The 15,547-nt window shown below is 34.4% G+C and overlaps 1 long non-coding RNA gene across 1 annotated transcript in view; it reads right to left on the minus strand.

Moving 5' to 3' along the window:
• Nucleotides 1–1,612: 1,612 nt before the first annotated feature.
• Nucleotides 1,613–15,547, minus strand: part of LOC148107129 (uncharacterized) — a 123,406-nt gene continuing 109,471 nt past the window's right edge. Inside the window, exon 3 of the long non-coding RNA XR_015723059.1 lies at nt 1,613–1,771. This is a non-coding gene — a long non-coding RNA (uncharacterized LOC148107129). The remainder of the gene's footprint in view (nt 1,772–15,547) is intronic.

Genomic DNA, 15,547 nt, shown 5'->3' on the forward strand with positions numbered 1-15,547 from the left:
GAAATTATTTTAATTTTTTAAATGTCCCATGCTATTTTTGTTGTTTTTTATTGTTGTTTTTGTTGTTATTGATTTTTTATTATATTCCACTGTGGTTTGAGAATATCTTCTCTACGCTCTAAATTATTTACTATATTTGAGATTTTTTTTTTTTTTTGTGGCTGCTAGTCAATTCTGTAATTATGTCATGTGTGCCTAAAAAAAATTTTACTCTATTTGCTGGATATCTAATGTACAATAAAACAAGTTTGCTAATTGTGTTACTCACACGTTGTTCCTATTCTTTTAGTTTATTTGATTTCTAAACTTCAAAGAAAGTTGTTTAAATCTCCCAACATGATCTTGAATTTCTAAATTTCTCCTTCTAATTTAAACTGTATGTATGAACAGTCCTTATATTTGTCACACACACACACATACACACACATAGCTATACTTTCATGTCTTCAGATTCAGGCTTTGCATGTAGTCCTGGCCTGTTTTATAACTGCATAATGACCTTTATCTTTAATAACTGCCTTTTTCTTTAATATCTGTTTCTCCTGAAAGTAATATAGATATTAGTTTCTTTCTTTTGCTTAGTGCTTTTTGGAATGTATTTATTAGCTCTTTATTTCAACATTTCTACATCATTATGCTGTAGGTGAGCCTGTTTGTAGTCCTCGTAACTGGGCCTTATTTAACACATATAGTTATTTCTGTCTTTTAACAATCAAATTTAATTAATACCTGTTTCTTGTGACATCTGATATATTATTCAGTATCTTCTATTTCTGATGATTTTTATTTTATTTTGTTCTCCTTTGACCCTTCAATTTATTTTTAATAAATATGTCTGGACAATATATTGAAAAGCAAAAAAATAGGCTTTTCAGCAAATGGTCCTGGGACAATTGGATATGCAAATGCAAAAGTTGAACCCCTCTCTCATACTATATACAAAAATTAACTCAAAATATAACAATGACCTAAATGTAAGGGCTAAAACTATAAATATCTTGGATTATGCAATGGTATTTTAGATATGACCTCAAAAGTACATGCAATAGCAAAAAAAAAACAAAAAAACTTTTTCAGAATTAAAAAAAAAAAAGGCCTTCGAAGGACATCATCAAGAAAATGCAAAGACAACCCACAAAATGGGAAAAATATTTACAAATGATATATCTGATAAGGGACTTGTACCTAGAATATATAAAAAAATTTTACAAATCAATAATTAAAAAATAAATAACCCAGTTAAAAAATGGGCAAAGGATTTGACATTTCTCCAGTGAAGACATACAAATTGCCAATAAGAACATAAAAAGACTCTCAATATCAATAGCCATCAGGGAAATATAAATCAAAACCACAATGAGATACCACTTTATATCCACTAGGAAGGATAAATAACAAAGGCAGATAATAACAAGTGTTGGTGAGGAAGTGAAGAAATGGGAAACCTTATGCATTGCTGATAGAAATTTAAACTTGTTCAGCCACTTTGAAAAACAGTCTAACAGTTCCTCAAAAGATTAAACGTAGTTATCATATAACCCAGCATTCCACTTCAAGGTAGATACCCAAGAGAAATCAAAATGTGTATCTATAAAAGAAGTTGTACATGGGGTGTCTGGGTGGCTCAGTTGGTTAAGCACTTGCCTTCAGCTCAGGTCATGATCTCAGGGTCCTGGGATCGAGCCCACATTGGGCTTTCTGGTCAACAGGGAGTCTGCTTCTCCTTCTCGCTCTTGCTCTGTGCTCTCTCTCTCAAATAAATACATAAAATCTTTAAAAAGAAAAAGTTGTACATGAATATTCACAGCAGCATTATTTGTAATAGCCAAAAAAAAAAAAAAAGGAAATAACACAAATGTTCACTAACTAGTCAGTGGATAAATGCAATGTATTATACTCATAAAATGGAATATTAGCAATCAAAAGGATGATTCTTGAAAACATTATACTAGGGACGCCTGGGTGGCTCAGTCAGTTAAGCCTCCACCTTCAGCTGGGGTCATGATCTAAGAGTCGTGGAATGGAGTCCCACATTGGGCTCCTTGCTCAGCAGGGAGCCTGCTTCTCCCTCTGCCTGCTGCTCCCCCTGCTTGTGCTCTTTCTCTCTCTCTCTGACAAATATATAAATACAATCTTTAAAAAATATATCATACTAAATGAAAGGAGCCAGTCACAAAAGTGTGGGGAAGGAACAGAAGGAGCTGAAAGCTTAAGGTTATAGAGTTTCTTTTTCGTGTGATAAAAAGATTCTAAAATTCATTGTGGTAATAACTGCATAACTCTCACTTATACACTTTAAATGAGTGAACTATATGGTATATAAACTTTATTTTAATAGAGTTGTCCCCACCCCCCAAAGTAAGAAAGCAAAGAACAGAAGCATAGATAAGTAGAAAAGGATACAATGAAAAAACTAATAGTCGCAGATGTAAGATAAAAAATTAAGAGATTGCGTTTTATTCAGAGAGCTGATTTAAAAACAAAAATAGTTTCCAGGAAGAAAAAAGGCATTGTTCAATATCTTCATAGATTTTTGAATAAGTAACATTCAGAAAGAAAATAGGTCACTGATTTTGATCAATTGCGTAATCAGTTTGAAATCCATACAGGATATATTTACATTAAGACACTAATACTACACTTCTCTCCAAGAGAACATTTGTCTAAAAGTTAATTTAACAGAGGCTTTGAGGCCTCTTAAAATGAATTCTCTCTTTTTATAATAATTGATCATTTTGTTCACACAACAAAACTCTGAAAGAGAAGTTTGGCACACTTTACTATTGCAGACATCTCATTTGTGGTTTTACTATGATCTCGTTGCAGCATATCACCCTAGTGAACATTCAGTTTGGTTTGGTTTATCTGACTGGCTCTATAGGGTCACCTTATTCCCTCCACCCCATGTGAACTCTTTCCAGTACAAAGTTACAAGTGCAAACATACTCACTAAAGAGAAACATAGGTTGTGGTGGTTGGACGTTAAGGGATATTCAGAGCTAAAACAAATACCTTAAAGTTAAGTATAAATTTAGCTATTATTTTATGTGACTAGACACTACTGAAAATCACTAGAAGTCAAGAGGAGATTGGGATCTGTTCAATGGTTATATATTGAACACCCATCATGTGCCAGTCTTCCAAGAACAACAATGAACAAAACTAACAAATTATCTCTCGAGTCTACCTTTTAGTGAGGTGTAACAGACAAAAATTGAAAGAAAGAAAGAAAGAAAGAAAGAAAGAAAGAAAGAAAGAAAGAAAGAAAGAAAGAAAGAAAGAAAATGCACAAATTGCATTTCAGAAAGTAAAAAAATACAATTAATAAGACTTTAGCAGAGTAAGGACATAAGAGTAATAATAAACAAGATGCTGTTTTATATAAAGAAGTAAGGAAATTTTTTCCTGATGATTAGCCATTTGAGCAAAGACCTATAGAAGTCAGGAGGTGAACCGTGCAGATTTTTTCCTTCCTTTCAGAGAAAGAAGGGATGGAAAGCCTCACAATCATAAGGAACAAGAATGTAGGTACAGAAAAGTGGAAGTTGGAAAATTAGTATCGCAGTAATTCGGATGAGAAATGATGGCGGGTTAGGTTTTGGATGTATTTTATTTATTTTTTATTTTTTTTTAAGATTTTATTTATTTATTCGACAGAGATAGAGACAGCCAGCGAGAGAGGGAACACAAGCAGGGGGAGTGGGAGAGGAAGAAGCAGGCTCATAGCAGAGGAGCCTGATGTGGGGCTCGATCCCAAAACGCCGGGATCACGCCCTGAGCCGAAGGCAGATGCTTAACTGCTGTGCCACCCAGGCGCCCCTGGATGTATTTTAAAGATAAAACCAACAGCTCATGCAGGCACATGAAAGAAAAACAGTAGTTATGGCTTGCTCTAGTAGTTTTGCCCTGACCAATTGGAAGAATGGAGCTGCTATTTTTAGATTGAGGATGACTGAGGATGATTTCATAATGAAATCAAGAATTGTTTTAGATATATTGTTTGAGATGCCTATAAGAATGCAAGTAGATTTTATGTGTTTGTAGTTTAGAGAAGAGTTAGTACTAGGGACATAAATTTGGGAGTCATCACATACAGATGAAATGCACGTGCACATTATTGACTGAGATCGATTAAAAAATTCCTATTAATAAAGAAACAATGTTCGAAGATTGAGCTTTGTGGCACCCTAATGTTTAGAGGTCAGGCCAATGAAGATACACCAGAAAGGATATTTCAGTATTTCTTTTAAGAGAGCCTTCAGTGACATAGAAGGAGAAACAAGAGATTTTCTAAAAGTCAGGGGAAGGAAGTGTCTCAAGAAAGAATTATGATAGGCATTTTTGTTGAATGGTCCTGATAGGTCCAGCTACATGAGGTTTTAGAATCTGTCGTTAAATTTAACAACATGGAAGCTGTTGATGATCTTGAAACCAGCAGTTTTTGTGCATGGATAGACATGACAAATTAAGGAAAGTGATGATAGTGGCTATAAATATTTTGAGGAATTTTACCATGAAGGTAAGCAAAGAAATGGGGAAGTGGCTGAAAGGGTACATTAAATGTATGCTAAGAGATATTAGGAGTGCTTGGGTGTCTCAGTTGGTTAAGCATCCAGCTCTTGATTTCTGCTCAGGTCATGATCTCAAGGTCATGAGATTGAGCTTGGTGTCAGGTTGTGTGCTCAGTGCAGAGTCTGCTTGAGGTTCTCTCTCTCCCTCTGCCCCTTCCCAAACTCGCGTGCTCTGAATAAAATAAATAAATAAATAAATAAATAAATAAATAAATAAATAAATAAAATCTTTTTTAAAAAGGAGATATTATAACATACTTATACAATAATGGAAATTTTCTAGTAAGAGAAGAATAACTGATGTTGGAGAAGAAAGAAAGGACAAGAGTAGGGACTAATGGAATTGAAAGCACACAGTATGAACTGTCACATGAACTTAATTATATATCTAAATATTGGCTATGCTTTTAATCTTTAAAAAAAAAAATTCTTAGTAATTTCTCTAAACTCCTGAAAGAAAAAAACAGTAGCATAGGGACCTAATAACAGAATGGTTTACTCTCAAAATAACCTATCTTCATTCTATTTATGGAAACATTGTCAGACTCCTTTTCAACATAATGTATACTCTTGTCCTCTGGCTTGTCTAATCTAAACATGCTTCTGTTAAAGGCTATCATAACCCCCAACAGAGAGCTGAATGACATTTTTTCAAGCCTCAGTACCAGATTAACATGCCAGAAATTACGCTGATACCTACAAAATGTTACTTTTTTTTTTTTTTCCCTGAGCTTTGCAGCCAGATAATTTAGCTTCAGACAATCAAAGCATATTCCACTACAAGGCTGATTTTTCTGAAAGCAGCTGTTTGTAGTCTAAAGCTGCATTTGTGTGTGAGTCATTAACACAATGTTTACAAGTTTTCTCTCTCTCTTTTTTTTTCTGTATGGCTTCTGTAAAAGTACATCAGGTTTATATTCTATTTCTAAACATTCTCCTATGTTAATTTATCTTCTGGTATGGGAATATATGAAGCATGAATTCAATCACCTACCAGTCAGATCTTTTTGGTGTTTAATATTAAATGCCTAAAAATATACCACATATCCCTTTACTCTATTCCACATGTACTTAATGATGCAATATCTAGGACAACTTCTTTTTTGACCCAAGTGGAAATTAGTTGGTGAATTTAAACAATGATTGATGAATTTAGGCACATAAAAGAGCTAGGATCAACTCCAGGGACAGACATTTTTTTTCAGTCCCACATCACTTATGCTACTACTGTAAGCAAGCATCATTAATCCTAATAGCCAATTATTCGTCCTTTTGATCCCTACCCTCCAAATGTTTCATTTAAAATATCCGGAATCAAGTTTTTATTAATTTGTGAATCTTGGAGGAAAAAAGTTGAGTTCTCAATATAAACAGAAATGCTTTTGAAGTTTGGATATTTACTCCACACAGAAGTTATTTTCATATATGGTGTGAGGAAGGGATCAAACATTCATGTTTTTTGATCTGGAAACCTAAGAGAAAACAAGGTCATACCATGACATAATATACAAGGAAGGAATAGATTATTTATCACTACAATAAGCATTTCAATTTAGAAAATGGAAGAGTAGAAAATATGCCCAACAGCCACTTGTAACATTCTGAAATCTCTCTCAGCAGACAGTTAAGGAGTCCTTACTCTAGCATGAAAAACATTTCTTAAATACCTCATAATTCTGCTTTTTGGAAGGAAGTTTCCATCCATTGTTTTATTTTATCTTTGGTTCTGCCCTTTAAGGGATTATTTCATTTCCATTATTCTACTTAGACACATACATTGGGCATTGGAAAAAAGAAAAAAAAAAGTCATCTTTGTAGGCTCAACAGGCTTCACAGCCTATATACTACCTAGAGAATTCTGGGGATCCAATCATCATTTTAAGTTTTGAAGAAATAATTTTAAAATTTCTTAAATCTCTTCATGTTTTCTTTGTCAGTAAAATACTCTTAAAAGCTTCAAAGTCTTCTAATTTAGTGGAATCCAACCTATCACATGTACCAGTTACAGGCATACTTCATTTGATGGCAGTTAGCTTTTCTGCACTTCACAGATATTTCATTTTTACAAATTGAAATTTTGTGGTACTCTACATCAAGTAAGTGTATTGGTGCCATTTTTCTAGTAGCACTTGTTTATGTCTCTATGTCACATTTTGGCAATTCTCACAATATTTTAAAATCTTCATTATAATGATATTTGTTATGTCATCTATGATCAGTAATCTTTGATGTTACTATTATGACTGTTTGGGGGCATCACGAACTGCAGCCATACAACAAAATGAAATTCATTGATAAATGTTGTGTTAGTTTCAACTGCTCTACCAACCAGTTGTTCCCCGTCTCACTCTCCTTCAGACACCCTTTCCTGAGATATAATATTTAAATGAGGCCACTTAATAACCCTATAATGGCCTCTAAGTGTTCAAGTGAAAAGATGACTCACATTTCTCTTACTTTAAGTCAAAAGCCAGAAATAATTGAGCCAAGTGAAGAAGGCATGTCAAAAGCCAAGATAGGTCAAGAGCTAGGACTCTTGTGCCAAACACTTAACCAAGTTGTGAAGGGAAAGTTCTTGAAGGAAATTAAAAGTGACACTCTACTATAAATTCCTAGAAACATATAAACTACCAAAACTGAACAGGAAGAAATATAAAACTTGAATAGACCAATAATCAGCAAGGAAATTGAATCAGTAATCAAAAACTCCCAACAAACAAAAAATCCAGATGGCTTCACAGACAAATTCTACCAAACATTTTAAGAAAAGTTAACACCTATTCTTAAACTATTCCAAAACACAGAAGAGACAAGAAAGGTTCAAATTCATTCTATGAGGCCAGCATTACTCCGATACCAAAACCAGATAAAAACACCCTAAAAAAAAAAGAACTATAAGCTAACATCCCTCATGAACACAGACGCAAAAACGCTCAATAAAATACTAGCAAACTGAATCCAACAATACATTAAAAAAATTATCCACCATGATCAAGTGGGATTTATTCCTGGGTTGCAAGGATGGTTCAACATTTGCAAATCAATCAACATGATGTATCACATTAATAAAAGAAAGGATAACCATATGATCCTCTCAATAGATGCAGAAAAAAACATTTGACAAAGTATAACATCCATTCATGGTAAAATCCTCAACAAAGTAGGTTTAGAGGGAACATAATAAAGGCCATATGTGAAAAAACCCGCAGCTAATATCATCTTCAATGGGGAAAAATTGACAGCTTTTCCTCTAGGGTCAGGAACAAGGTAGCGATGTCCACTCCCCCCACTGTTATTTAATATAGTACTGGAAGTCCTAACCACAGCAATCAACACAAAAAAATTTTTTTAAAAATCCAAATCAGCAAGGAAGAAGTCAAACTTTCACTATTTGCAGATGACATGATACGTTATATAGAAAACCAAAAAAATCTACCAAGAAGTTGTCAACTGATAGATGAACTCAGTAAAGTTGCAGGATACAAAATCAATGTAGAGAAATCTGTTGCATTTCTATACACCAATAATGAAGCAGCAGAAAGAGAAATTAAGAAAACATTCCCATTTACAATTGTACCAAAAACCATAAAATACCTAGGAATAAACCTAGGTTGTATGGAAGTGTTGAAACACTATACTGTACACCAGAGACTAATATTATACTATATGTTAATTAACTGGAATTTAAATAAAAATTTTCAAAAAGTAATACTCTACTGAAGACAAAAATGATAAGACAGCAAAACAGCCTTATTGACAGTATGGAGAAAGTTACTGGACAGAAAATCAAACCAGCCACGGCATTCCTTTAAACCAAAGCCTAACCCAGAGCAAGGACCTAACTTTCCTCTGTTCTATAAAGGCTGAGAAAGGTGAGGAAGCAGCAGAAGAAAAAACTGAAGCCAGATTTAAGGAAAGAAGCCATCTCCATAACATAAAAGTGCAAGGTAAAGTAGCAGGTGCTGATGTAAAGCTGCAGCAAGTTGTCCAGAAGATGTAGCTAAGAAAATTAGTGAAGGTGGCTACTCTTAACAGATTTTCAATGTAGATGAAATAGTTTTCTATTGGAAGAAGATGCCATCTAGGACTTTCACAGAGAGGAAAAGTTAATGCCTGGTTTCAAAGCTTCAAAGGACAGGCTGACTCTCTTTAGGGGTTAGTGCAGCTGGTGACTTAAAGTTGAAGCCAATGTTTATTTACCATTCAAAAATCCTAGGGCCCTTAAGAATTATACCAAATCTACTCTGCTTGTGTTCTGCAAATGGAACACCAAAGCCCAGATGACAGCACATCTGTTTACAACATGGTTTACTAAATATTTTAAGCTCACTGGTGAGAGCTACTGCTCAGAAAAAAATGATTCCTTTCAAAATACGTCTACTCATTGGCAATGCACCTGGGCACCAAGGAACTCTGATGGAGATGAACAATGAGAACAATGTTTTCACGTTTGCTAAAACAACGGCCATTCTGCAGCCTGTGGGTCAAGGAGTCGTTTTGATTTTCAAGTCTTAGTATTTAAGAAATACATTTTATAAGGCTGTAGCTGCCATAGAAAGTGATTCCTTTGATGGATCTGGGCAAAGTAAATTGAAAACCTTTGGAGACGATTCATCATTCTAGATGCAATTAAGAACATTTATGATTCATGAGAAGAGGTCAAGGTATCAACATTAACAGTAGCTTGGAAGAAATTGATTTCAACCTTCATGGTTGACTTTGAGGGGTTCAAGACTTCAGTGGAGGAAGTGATTGCAGATGGAACTGCAGGTGGAAATGACAAGAGAATTAGAAGTGGAGCTGGAAGACGTAACTTAATTGGTACAATGTCATGATCAAATCTGAATGAATGAGGAGTTGCTTCTTATACATGAGCAAAGAAAGTGGTTTCTTGAATGGAATCTGCTCCTGGTGAGACGCTGTGAAGATTACTGAAATGACAACAGAGGATTTAGAATACAACATAAATTTAGTTGATAAAATAGTGACAGAATTTGAGAAGATTGACTCCAATTTTGAAAGAAATTCTAATGTGGGCAAAATGGTATAAAACAGCATTGCATCCTACGGAAAAGTTACTCATGAAAGTAATAGTTAATTGATGCAGCAAACTTCATTGTGTTCTTATTCTAAGAAACTACCACACTCACCCCAACCTTCAGCAATCACCACTCTCATCAGTCAGCAGCCATCAACACTGAGGCAAGTCTCTCCAGCAGCAGAAAGATTAGGGCTCACTGAAAGCTCAGATGATGGCTGGCATTTTTTTTTTTTTTTTAGCAATAAAGTATTTTTTAATTAAGGTGAGTAAATTGTTTTTTAAACATAACGCTATTGCACATTTAATAGACTACAATATAGTGTAAACATAACTTTTGTATGTACTGGGAAACCAAAAAATTTATTTAACTCATTTTATTGTGATATTTGCTTTATTGCAGTGGTCTAAAACCAAACAAGCAATATCTCTGATGTACACCTATACTACACACACAAGCTTTTCTAGACTTTTTAGATTTTTTCTAATGCCTCATTGCTTTCTCATCCCCTTTGACTCTTTTTATTTCTCAAATTCATTGCAGTTCTCTGCAACCTATCTGACTTTAGTGAAAGAACCACACATTTAGTCTTTTTTCCTTAAGCTATTTTTTTCTAATTAAAAAGATTTATTGAAACTACCCTCTTAGTTGGACTTTTACACTGAAACATCTTCATCCTAGTTGATTTAGAGATTTTAACAAAATGAATGTATCAGCCATTCTTCTTGATGTAAGTAAGAAGAATGTAAGTATTGTAAGTATTGCCTTGTGGCTGAAATTTTCTCTGTCTTTCTTGGCCAAAGAATTTTTTCACTTTATCTTTTACTATTTGGGGTTAAGAAGCAGTTACCTTTCTACCTCTACAAGTCCCCAAATTTCTGAAATCGCTTTTTTTCTCTTTTATAGCAAGCTCTGAGACAATGACAGCAAATTCTGGGTTTATTTCTCCTTTGTAATTTCTTGTCAAATGCAGTCAACAACTAATAGGAACTAATATGCTCTTTTTCAATATATTTTCTTAGAGTTTAACGCTCATTTAGTACATTGTCTCCCTTCCAACTTACTGAAAGAATGCAGTTTTACACCTACCTCTCCACTGAAAATTCTAATGTCATCCTTCTAGTCTCTAGCAACAAAAAGCTAAAACCACTGTAAGTGAGTACTAATATAAGGAGAACCTATGGTATCAGTCACTATAGTGCCTGTAAGTATTTTTTTATGGAATTAAAAAAAAACAGAACAATGAAGGTTATGCTACAGTAATAAATAATCCTGAAATATCCATGGTTTAAGCAAAGGTTTATTTCTTACTCAGGTTACATGTTTAGTGCGGTTCGTTATGAGGATTTACTCCATCAGGGACCTCAGCTGATGGACATTCTATATTCTCACATGCTTCAAGGAGCCTCAAAGAATGGGAAGGGATCTAGTAAATCACACAAGGCTTCAGCCGGGAAGTAATGCATATCACCTCCTCTCACATTTCATCAGTCAAAGCCAATATACCCAACTTAAAGGGAATGTAATCCATGCCTAGGAAACAGCACTGATCATTTCCACACCCATGTATTGGCTTTCTGTATATCCTGAATACAAATTATTAAATTATATTTTATGATAAAATATTACTTTATGCCCAAAATCACTACACATGTTTTGTGTAACTTAATGAGACTCTAATGGTAGCCTTGGTAATTTAGGTTCTAAACGAATTTAAGATATATAGCTTCAGAACAAAAATATTAAGAATCATTGTTATTATTAATAAAAGTTACCTTTTGTAAGAAAAAAGAAAGCTTTTCCTCCTACAACATGTTTCATGGAGAATAGAGGATTTGCACTACATGCCCAAAGAAAAATGTTTGGTCTCTTTCTTTCTACTCACACTCTCTTATTCACAGAAGGAAATGTGGCTACGACTTGCAAGGTCCTAGCTCCACTGTGTAATTTATCTAGGTTAATATATTGAAGGTCATTGCTCAACTATTAAGCTTTTTGTTCTCTCTCCCTCTGTGAAGTGCCTACTTACAAATAGCATATGCTCCCTCTGCCTCTTCCTGTATATCAACTTTTTCCTTTGTATTAACTTCCTTCCCAAACTGTAGAGGAAGCCAACTATTCTGCCAGGGACAGAATGAGTGCATATATTCAACTTACACAGAAAAGTGTACAAAGCTGGATTGTGGTCTGTAGTTCAAACTACATTACCCAATCTAGACATACCTTAATTCCTACCTGTCTTCTGCTCATATTTTCTATTGACTCAGCACTCAAAGGAGGTATGATTATTTAGACTGACTCAAAATGACCAAAACATGGTGAAAAGAAATTACAGAGAGGGATAAAGCAGAAAATTAGAGGACCAGGCAACACATATAAAGAATTAAATATTTTTGTGATATAATGGTAGATTTCTGCAGCCCTGAATCTGGTTTCAATAGATACATGCCTTAGGAACAGGGATTGCTAGCCGGTGGAAAATCAAGTACGGATCTGACTAACTCCTGCCACAATCTGGCCTTTTCTCACACTGAGGATGAGGCTGAGACAGGTAGTCATTTAATTTCAGTTAAGGCTCACATCAAAATTGGCAAGCTTCTGTATATAGGGTTTGAAGATATTACTAAGTAAAATTACTATATTGTTTTCAACCAGGGCTGTAGTCCTAAAGCTTAAATTGCAATGGGCATATAAATTCCCTGCAGACCACAGAGTTCTAGTACATAATCCTCTGTATCAATTATCAACTATCACCATATTTCTGTGTAACGAACCACTCAAAAGTCAATGGCTTAAAACAGTATCTATTTAGGTTTAACGGGAATGTATAGGATTTTAGGAGGTCATCTGGGAGATCTCTCTGGTCTCAATCATATGCCTATATCAGGTATGGGTCAGGCAGACTCTCAGCTGATTTTGACTAGGCTCTGGGGATAGGTTGACTGTTGGCTGGGCCATAATAGCCTCATTTCTCTTAGATGCATCTCTTTCACCCCTCCAGTAAGTGAGGTTGTTCTCACGGTAGAGGAAAGGGTCCAAGTAAGCAAGAAGTTGCTCTCTTAAGGTCAAGACTCAGACCTGATACATCATTAATACCCCAGCATTCTAATAGTCAAAATAAGTTACAAAGTAAGCCCAAGTTCAAAAAGAGGACAAATAAAATATACCACTCTAGTGAGAGAAACTACAAAATCAAACACAGTATGTGAAGATAATAAGATATAAAGAAATCTGGCTATTTTGCAATCTACCACCACTTTTAAACTTTAATACACTGATATATTGTCTCAATTGTTGCTCTGTAAATGTATTGAGTTTCACCTAAGAGCAAAGAAACTAAAGCTTCTAACTTTATATTCATGTGGTTTGCTACTGACTTCTAGATGATAATCTCAAATTGGCTCATCATGGTTAATTAAGCCCTGACAAAGGCTTTTGATTTCAGAGACCCGGGCATTGCAGCCATCATAGTGGAGCGATTGTTTTTGTAAGCCTGCTGAAAAGCAGAGACTCTTATGATTGAGATATTCTTCTAAGGTTCAGGTGGAGGAAAAAATATATAAAATCATTAATAATGATTATAAAGTTTAATTCTCTGATTATAGGATTCAGGTTTGCTCAGAATACCAATAAAACCATATTAGTTTTAAAAGCAAGTTGAATCTTGCTTTCAGAACAAGAACAGTGGGATAGTGAAATCAAATAAAAGGAAATAAAGGCAGACTTGTGTATATTATTTTATTAATACATAATGGAGGGCGTGGGACCCCAAAGAGACTAAAGAAGAAAAGGAAACAAGATCATAGAAAAAAATAAAATAAAATTATGCTCATAGGGACAACCCAGATACAAAAAACAACAACAACTAAACTACTGAAAAGCACTCAGAACTACAGATGGAAAGTCTGTAATAAGTGCAACTGGGAACCCTCAGCTTGAAAACAATGATAGCCAGGTGGTTGAAGAAAATTCAGAAAGATTTCAGAAGGGAGGACTAAGAAGATCAGTCTAAAATACTTCAAGCAATATTTGATTGTTTCAAGGTAACACTTTTTGTTGTTATTACTTTTGTTGTTTGCGATAGTTTTGCTTTGCTTTTATCTGAGAAACATATCTATATATTTCTTGGGGGAATATGGTCAGACAATTTATGAAGTTAGATCTCTAAAGAAGACACACTGAAGATGAACCATCCTAAAAAGACCCATAATAGACAAAAATAGATAAAATTCTGGTCTAGGTTATATTCTGTGTAGAATGATCCAATACAATGGTCACAGGTTGATAAGATTTGTGTCTTAGTGTCTTCATATCTCACCATGTAACACACCTCAAAGGAGAGTCTAGAGAAATGTAATAGGAAAACAGATGTGTAGGGCCCAAAAAGCAGATGAAAAAGAAAAGCAGACATTATAATCTAGCCTTGTGCATGGTAGAGAAAGAAAAAAAAAATGAACATTCTAAAAAACACATGAAAGATTTAAAACCCAAATTGGCCCACTGTAAATGATTAAGAGTACACAAAAGAAAATAAATAAATAAAATAAATAAATAAATAAAACAAAACAAAACACTAGGGGCATTCTATTGCTACAAGGAAAGAAGTGGTAAGTAGAGGTGATTCAAACACTACATGAAATAATATTAATTACATACACATTACCCAGAAATTTGAAAATATGAAGAAAAATAAGATAATAAATGTACATTTTTAAAAATAAATATTTCTACTCCCTCAGCTCCTGAAGATATTGTCTTAGGGAAAAAAATATTGACTATGATTTCCAAGTGAGACTAAAAATGGACAAAAGGAGAGACCGACGTCAAAAAGTAAAATTAATAGCTCTAAAAACTTCTAGATCTGATCCAATAGTACAATCATTGTTGCAAATGGCTAAACATGACTTAGTAACTGTAAAAAAAAAAAAAAAAAAACTCCCCAAAACTCTTGGGATAGACCCCCAGTAAACTGGTCGTTCTAGTATCCATTCCTATCGAAAATTTTAAACTCCTCCACTTTTATATAGAAGGTATTAGCTAACTTAAACTCCAGCAAAATCCGCAACTCTGCTAATTTTAGTTCTTCATCTCTAAATGGCCCATAAAATATCACCTTATATTTCTTCTTTTCCTGTATTTTTTGTGAAGAAATTTTGACATTCATGGTATAGGGGCAGAATAGAGGCTGGATATTTGTAAAGTTAGAAACTCATAGGCAAAGAGGGCTTTTATATATAGCATGGTCATCTGCAGGATGGAAAAATTCAGAGAGTCTGCCAAAGTTCAAAAGAGTACAGGAGATTGGGACAAAGAAAAATCCAAGACTAGGACCCCAAGTTTGTAAGCTTACTGGGCTCTTAAAAATATGGGCACTTTGCTCACAAAAGCAAGAGGCAGCCCATTTTCAGTGTGGTTGTCAGAAATCTAGGTTTTAAAGGAGAAATAAAAATCAAGAGGGATATTAAGTATGAGGCATCAGACCTAAGGGTAAAATAGAAATCTAAAATCAATCCTGGTGTGGCAAGAGGACAGGAATATTTAATATCACACTTTAAGAAAGGAGGCCATAAGACTATCTTGGATTCCCCCTCCCAAATATGATATTTGACAAGTGTAAAATCCTATGTACTCTTTAAATGAGAGATTTCTTCCAATTGATATTAAGATAGGATTTCAGTAATATTTTTTTAAATGACATAGATAGAGATATATTTTGGCGAGAGTAAAATCTGTCTCTCCTTCTCTTGCTTTCCTCCCACTTCCACTAATTCTTTCCCCTAGATAACTAGACCTTTGCTCTGGATTTTTGGCTGGCCAGAGTAATGTGGCTTTAAGTTATTTTGGCCATAATTGGGGTATCATGGCTTGGTGGAATGTCTATTTTATTTTCAGATTTTCATATGGGAATATGACTAGTGCACTGATACTTTGTTGTGT

Source organism: Ursus americanus, chromosome 35 (assembly GCF_024610735.1).
Source record: "Ursus americanus isolate L20-20 chromosome 35, mUrsAme1.1.p, whole genome shotgun sequence".
NCBI lineage: Eukaryota > Metazoa > Chordata > Mammalia > Carnivora > Ursidae > Ursus > Ursus americanus.